Source organism: Suncus etruscus, chromosome 9 (genome assembly GCF_024139225.1).
Source record: "Suncus etruscus isolate mSunEtr1 chromosome 9, mSunEtr1.pri.cur, whole genome shotgun sequence".
Classification (NCBI taxonomy): domain Eukaryota; kingdom Metazoa; phylum Chordata; class Mammalia; order Eulipotyphla; family Soricidae; genus Suncus; species Suncus etruscus.
In genome coordinates, this window is record NC_064856.1 from 5001858 (window position 1) to 5010322 (window position 8465).

At 36.2% G+C, this 8465-nt stretch overlaps 1 non-coding gene across 1 annotated transcript; it reads left to right on the forward strand.

The window, feature by feature from the left end:
* The first annotated feature begins 7230 nt into the window (after positions 1–7230).
* On the forward strand, positions 7231–7360 carry LOC126019286 (small nucleolar RNA SNORA22). Its single transcript, XR_007499017.1, has one exon. It is a non-coding gene; the product is annotated as a small nucleolar RNA SNORA22 (small nucleolar RNA).
* The last annotated feature ends 1105 nt before the right edge of the window (positions 7361–8465 follow it).

The window sequence follows — 8465 nt, forward strand, 5'->3', positions numbered from 1 at the left end:
AAAGTCAACGATGATAGAATCAAGAGACTCAAACTACAACAAGCTATAAGCAAAAGGGATCTGTTACACAGCAGTCCAAGGGGTCAAGGGTGGAGTTACGGGGTGCATGTTGGGAACAGTGGTGAATGAAGCTGAACACTAGTGATGGAATTTCCCTAATTCACTGTCACTCTGAACCTTAACTGTAACTGTGAAAGACCCATAAAAAAATCCTGCTATGCTTCTGAAAGAGAAAATGAAACAGTGAAATACTGGTACTGCTCTACATGGAACAGGAGGAAGTGTTCAGCTAATGACACTGCTAAACAGAACCTGGAACTTTAAAAAGGAGAGATGCTTTTGTTTCAGATATCTGCTTTATGATATTTCTAATTACTGTACTCCAATAAAAACACTCTTTCTAGAAAGGTAATCTACAGTTTACAAATTTACTTACCAATAAATATAATGATTTTATTTTCTAAAAAAAAGCGGGAAGAGATGAACTAAAACTTTCTCAAGAAGTAATTCAAATGGCCCAAAGGCCCATGAAAAAATGCTCCACATCAATAATCATCAGGGAGATGCAAATGAAAACAATGAGATATCTCACGTCACAGAGACTGGCACACATCTCAAAGAACAAGAACCACAACAACCAGTGCTTCCTTCAATGCAGGGGAAAAGGAACTCTATGCAATGCCAGTAAGAACATAGACTGGCCCAGCCTCTCTGTAAAACAATATAGATATTCCTCAAAACACTAGAAATTGAGCTCCCATAAGACAACAATACTGATCTTGTGAAGTTACCCTATAGACCCCCAAAATCACAATACAGAAAAGGTCTCTGCATTCCTCTGTTCATTACAATACTATTCACAATAGTCAGAACCTAGAAGCAATCCAAGGGCTTTTGAACAGATAAGTGGATAAAGAAACAATGGTACATCTACACTATAGAATACTGTGTATCTTTTTTTGGGGGGAAGGAAGTAATGAAATTTGCTTTTATGTAGATGGATACATGGGTGCTGAGCTAAATGAATCAGAGGGAGAGGGATAGAGATAATGAACAAATACATATTGTGTACTATACAAAAGGCAAGATAGTATGCTGATAACTCCAAAGAAAAAGATATGCGGGCCAATAGGACCAGTCCATAATAGGTAGATTGTCACAAATAGCAAGCAAGTGCAATTAGGGTATAGAAATGACCATTATGATTGTTATAGTTGGAAATATGGACAAGAACTGGGTGCTCAAAGGAGACAAAGTGATATACATGAGATCCCTTCAATAACAATATTGAAAACCATAGTGTCTAAAGGGAAAAATAAAATAGAGAGAAAGAGAGATATACAAGAAAAATTGTCTGTAATAGAGGCAGGAAATGAGACAGGAGAGGGAACAAGAAGGAAACGAGGGCATTGGTGGCTTGATATGTGCACTGATGAAGAGATGAAGGAACATTGTATGACTGAAACTCAATTATTAACAACTTTGTAAAAAATTAATGTAGTTTTAAAAAAGAAATTTTCGATTTATTTTTTAGTTTTTGGTTAAAAAATTTAAAAATGTAGAATACTTGTGCTAATGTTTGACTCAGGATATATAACAAGAAGCTTCTTCTGATTATGGGCTATCACTAAAGATTCCAAGGTCAGTATAGAGAGAATCAATTCTCAGGGCAAAGTTTATATGCAGAAGATTTGAAAAATTGAGAACATTCACAGGTATTGGGAAAATTCTATAATTTCATTTCTGATCAAGTTATAATAGTGATCCTATATCTTAAAGATATGTCTCATCCCTGAGACAATAAAATGAGTTACAAAAGATGTCTTGAAGATTATTCCTAGCTTCTCAACTTAAGAAACTGCGTTGGCTCCTGGGCTTAAGCTATTTCTATAGAAGCAAAATCTAAAGCAGGGAGTCTGGACAGGGAGAAGATTGAATTAGAATTTAGCCTCAGCCTGATGCCATAGAGAACTTTGGGGTGGGGAAGTGATTTACAGACTTCATCCTTCTTTGGAATGACTACTTTAAACCCACATGTCAGCCAATTGATTTTAGCAACTTCCATTAGGAGAAAGGTGTGAATATGTGATTTAATTTCAAGACTAGTTTGTCTTCAGTTTGCCCAATGGCACTTCTCCAGAGACAGAAAAAGCAAAAAGCACTCTCATAGAAAGGGTGCATCAGTCTAATGAAGGTGTTCTAAATGTAATCAGTAAACAGCGTCCACACTTTACTTATTTTCTAACAATATAAGATATAAATGATGGTATCTATGTCTATGGGATCTAGGAGTCCCTTCAATAACAATATTGATGGCTAGACAGAAAAAGTAACACTGAAAACAAAATTTGATTGATGAATAAAATATCATGTAGATTCTTAAAGTTTCTTTCTAGTCCCTTAGATATAAGTACTTAAACTATGGATATTACACATGAAATACTAGTGTTCCCTTCTATGGTGCAACCAGTTGTTTCTTCTATGGTCCCTTCTATGGTAATTTCTTCTATGGTGAGATCAGTTGTCCACAGCCATCTTTTTTTTTCTTCTTCAAAGAACACAGCTATTGATATAAAGTATTTGACATGGCCATTTAGAAGATAAATTCTCACTAATGAGACCTATGTGGTAGTTTTGAGTAAAATCTCAAATCTTTTAGTAGTCAATGTCACCTTTCCTTGCTCCTTACTATTTTGGACAGCTAAAATAGAGGACTCCTTTTCTTCTTTCTTTGTTAAAAAGAATAATCTGTGGGGTCCAAGTAATAATAGAGCAGAAAGGTCTTTAGCTTTGCAAAGAGACCAGGGTTTGATTCCTGAAATCACAAATGGTTGTGTGAGCCCAATAAGAGATTTCTAAAGTCAGAGCCAGGAGTAATCCCTGACAACATCTGGGTGTGGCCAAAGAATAAAAAACAAATAGAGAAATTTTCTAATTGAAAAATAGAAAAAATTTTAAAAAACTCCAAACAGGAGTTTGTTTATATTATTTCAAATTAAAACTTGTATATATTATTTTATTATCAATTATATTATTAATACAATATATTGCTTATACATATATGTATATATGATATATACATATATGTTATATAATTTATATAAATTATCTAGAGCCTGTATATGGTCTTTTGACAGTATTCTTAAATGATTTTTTTCTAATTTTCCCAATGGTTGATGTTCCTATGAAAAAAAAACAAAAACACACTTGCCTCTCCACTCCCATTTTTTTCTCTTCTTTTCCTTTTAAATGTTACTTATATCCTAGATAGGGCTCTTGCTTTTCCATAGAACCATAGAACACTTTGTTCTGTCTCATATTTCTGTCTTTTTACAAATCGAGAAAAAGAAAATATTTGAAATATGATGTGGCCCAGGCACCAAGAGGTCTCAGGAACATTGAGTGAAAAAAAAAAAGTCAGATCTACCCAAGCCAAAGACAACGACAACAGAATCAAGAGACCCAAACTATAGCAAGCTAAATGCAAAATAGACCTATGGACCTATTACACTTAAGTAGTCCAGCAGGTTAGGGGTGGAGGTTTGGGATGCATGTGGGAACGATGGTGGAGGAAGGTCAACACTGGTGATAGGAATGGACCTAATTCACTGTCACTAAACACCTAAACACTAAATACAACTGTAAAAGACTGGTAATTCACAATGGCCTCAATAAAAAATAAAATCTGTATATATCATTTATTATATGATCATGAATACAATATATTTATATAATTATACATCATATAATTTATATGCAAATTTTATAAATTATAAGCATATGTTATATGTATATATTATTTCAAATTAAAATTTATATTTGTCATAACAATATCTTAAATTACAGTCTCCAATAAGAAATTAACAGTGAGATGTCAAGGAAATTGTACAGGTGCTAGAAGCATATGCAGTCAACCATAATTTGTTTCCAGTTTAATCCCATTGCATGGACCATCACTGAGTCACACTTGTAGTTGCCAGTATCAAAGTGTTGGGGACTGACTTGTTTGAGGCCATTTTGCTATTCTTTCTGCCATAATCCAGCCTTTCACCTAAAGGCTACATGCAGTCTTGCTGTAAGTTCTTGGGCCAAAGAGAAAGGAAAATGCAGCTGCAAAGTATAATTAATCTTTTAGCCCGGAGGAGAGCAACACAGCCCAGTACCATTCCCAGAAAAGAGGCCTTACTCCCTTAACCATATCCCTGAGTTTACAAGACATTCATTATTGTGTATATGCTACATTGTCTGTTCAAGATCACTGAGGCAAGCACATCTTGCACCACCTCCTGATAGTCAAGCAATTAGGAATGCAGCTAGAAGGTCACAAGATGTTTCCATGGATACTGCAAGAAGTATTGCCCACTTGCCTTATTTGGAATAATGAAGTAATTTTCATGCCAAAAGTGTGATTGACATCACCCTTGTACTGCCCCCTTCTCCTTCTCTATATAAGAAGGAGCTGTAGCCAAATAAAGTTGCCCTTGAGCAGTGAGACATTGCCTTGGGTCTTTATTATTAACCTCTCTCAGATTTTTTACAGTGTGGTTGTGCTTCTACTCAGCAAAATAGAAGTGCGGTCGTCTGAGAAGCCTTCCCAGCTAATTCCTGCTGGCCGGGCCCCCCTGGGGGGCTTCAGGACCCCGCATTTTGGCGCCCAACGCTGGGCTCGAAGACCACCGCCACACTCCGAACGACTACGGGTCGGCGAGTCCGGAGCTGTTTCGTAAATCGCAGGATATACCCCATCCGGGTAGGCGTTGAAACGAGTTAGCCTTAATCAAATATTTAAACTGCAGTTTTTTCAGTCGTTCTGATCACTGCCCCTGATTAGCTCTTGGGGCTTCGCCCGTTGGCTTCACTTCCATGGGTGTTTTCATTGAGTACTGAACTTAAATTCATTATTGATATTCAGTCTGAGTTGAAAGCCAGACATGTAGAGGTTACCAAAAAGAATATTTGTAATTTTCTTATGTTTATTCATAATGTATGTCATTGGTTTATTATTACCTGTCCAGAAATTGTTGCGTCCACTTGGGACAAAGTAGGACATGAAATGAGTGATTATTTTGTAAATAATGATGATTCACAGAAGGAAAAAATTATGTTCCAATATTGGAGCCTGTTAAGAGATATCATTGTAACTAAAAATGCCGGAACCGCCAAAGACATCATCCATGCCGTTGAATCTCATGTACAACAAGTCTCCCGTGAGTGTTCCAGGACTCCCTCTCGTTCTAATTCTGTCTCTCATCTCCCTTCTCCCTCTGAGAATACTTCCCCTTGTCCTCCCTCCACCACTGATTCTTCTACCTTTGTCTCCAAAGTAACTAATGCTCTTAAAGATCTCTCTAATGCTTCTCATTTATATCCCTCCCTTACTTCTGTCCATGCTTCTGCTCTATGCACCCAGACCCCTACAGAAGAGGCCGCTGCACCCTCTGTGCAAAATCCTAAACAGCCCTTCACTTCCCTAGTTTCAGCTCCGTCCCTGTTTCACCACCCTCCCCTCCTTAGCCAGCAATTGCAACAATACAAAGCCTTTAATTGGAAAAGCCTCAAAGAGCCATTTCAAGCCGTAACCTCCTATGGCCCCCAAGCCCCTTACACGCTCTCCTGCTTAGAATCTAAAAGCTGAACTCTTTGTCTCTTGGGAAGTTAACTTTTTTTTCCATTGCAAAGCCCCTGCAAATAGGCAGGAATCCTAATCTCTAAGCTCTTATAGCTGGCCTCGCCTCTTTTCATACCTTAAAGGTACAGCACACACTTTCCAGGTCCCAGCTTGCCAACATGGCTCTTGCTGCCCTCCGTGCCTGGAAGTCGCTCCCCAAAGCCAGCATTCCAGCAGCTCCCCCACACCGGCAACAAACTGTTGCTGCTTTCTCCCTCCCCCCCCCCTTTTTCTGACTTGAGTTCCCAACTCACCACAATTACATCCATGGTCTCTCACCTCTCTAACAAACTTGATAATGCTCTTGGCTCAAAAACCAGCGCTACCTTTCCTGTCTTTCTCCCTAATGGAGAAAGTCTTCCCCCGCCTGCTCAGCAGCCTCCACCGCGGAGAACGCTCAGTCCCTAACCATGGCAGATTCCCTCCTCTCACCGCTCCCCCTCTTAAAGCTATAGAAATGAAACTACTTGGCCAAATTAAAAATCTTAAACAAATCTTAAGCCTTCAAAAACAGGCTGCTTCTCTTAATTCACAGGTTTCTGCCTTTCAGGCGTTCCCCCCCCCTCCTAAATCTATAGTTGTCTGTCCTCTGCCCACTGAATTCCACGGCCAGGCCCCCCCTCTTGAGAATTCAAAGGAACAAACTAATAAAAGTCAGGCTAAGTGCCATAAAACAGAAACTGCTGCAGTGCCTACAAAAAATTCTAAGGGCACAGTAAGCAGGATAATTACAAAGTATCATCTGCTAAGCCATAAAACCTTGCGATATCTACACTTTGCTGTTAAAACTTCTGAGCCTAATGTACCCTTTACTTTGCTCAAACCAATCCTCAGCCTCCTTCAGCCTCTTTCCTGCCAGCCTTGGAAAACAGCCAGCTCAGGCCCTGCCACTCCCACCTTAAGCCTTCCAATTCACCTTGAAATACCCAATCTTTGTTATTCAAAAGAAATCTGAAAAGTAGCATCTCTTGCATATTCTCAAATCAATTAATAAAACCATGATCCCCATAGTGCTTTTGCAACCCAAATTCCCCTCTTCAGTTGCCATTCCCTCTAATTCCAATAAATTAGTAATTAATCTTAAAAGATTGCTTTTTTTCCCTATATATCATTACACCCTGCTAACTGTAAATAATTTGCCTCTAACCTTCCTGCTGTTAACTGTGCTAGCCCCTCCCCAAGTTATCAGTGAAAAACTCTGCTTCACCTTGTCAGCCCTACACTTCGTCAAATATGTGTTATTAGGTTTAGTGCATTAAGTAGTGTAAAGTAATTATTAAAACATTAAAAAGCAACAGGAACATAAGGGCAATAAACTTTTTTTTTTTTTCTTTTCATGCCTCTCAGAAAATTTTAAAGCAAGGTCATAATTCTGTCACTTTACAGATAACAAAATATTGGTAAAAGAAAAACTTCTTTGTGTTTTAAAATCCAAACGAACACAAAAGTGTTAAATTTAAATCTTATATTTCTATTAAAAGTTTTATTTTAATTTTTAAGGTATTTACAAAATTATGTGAAAAATAATGTGGTTAGCCTTTTTAAACAATATAGTTAATTTAATGCACAGTAAACACCTATATGTACTTTATAGTACCCTTAGTTTTAACTTTGTGCTACAGCAATGGTTGTTCTTTATTTCTGCATTGAAAGAACTATTATTTTAAGTGCATTCAAAATATCAGCACATTATACAAATCTGTATATTTGTGTCGCAGTTAAAAAATAATATAAATCAAAAAATATATTATATATAATTTTATAAGAATATATAAAAGTAACTAAACTTTATAAGCAAATTAACTAGTATTAAATATAATTTTAGTCTTAAGTTCTAAGTGTGTAAATGTATCAGATGTCTTTAACTATATTTTGTAATAATCTAAGCATTTAGTTAATTTAGTATATAATATTTTTTACAAATTATTCACTTAAAGTCTTCATAGTAAAAACAGTTGTTTGTATTTTTAAAATCAGTTTTTATACCTTTAATAATCATAGTTCATGCTATTGTGTTTAATCATAAAAATTTTAACACTTTATTGCAGCTGTCTTACTGTTCTACTGCAAAACCAATTTAAAGAAAACCTATTCATTTACAGCAAATGATTTCATACTTCAAAGTGAAGACTCCTTCTACAGTGCTCATTAACCATTTTACTTAAAAAATTTTTACTGCTTATTAACCATTTTACTTAATGTTTTAAACTTCAAATTAAAATTGTTTTAAAAATGTTTTGTGTTAAATCTAAACCTTAAAATTTATTTTCAGCAAAGTTCCACTCCATCTACATTAAGTACTTCTCAAAACTAAAAAAGTTTTTCTACAAAAATTTTTTTTTCTTCTCACAAACATGCTAGCTAAATATTTAAAAGCGCTTGTCAATTTTTTATAAATAAGTCTTAAATCAATCCTTTTGTCTGTTTATGTGTCTGTTGTGATGAATGAAAGTGGCCACAAGTGTAAAATGTTGTGTTTAGTGTTGTTTTGTTTTGTCTGTTTATTTGTTATCTCTACATTTTATAATAATACAATTTTTAAAGCCTTATCCATTTTTCAAATTTCAATTAATTTTTTCAACCTAGTTCAGTCTGGTCAGTTCACAGACTGGCATCTTACAACTAAAAATCATGTGTTAAAAATTATGTATTAAGCTAGCTTTGTCCTTCTAAAAACATGGCGGAAGGTGTGGGAGATGGCAAACCCCAGATTTCTCAATGGCCATCGGGGATAACTTTTCCCTGGAGAATTTCTGGACTTTGCCGTCACCCGGCTTTCCTGTTATGTGTAAATTCA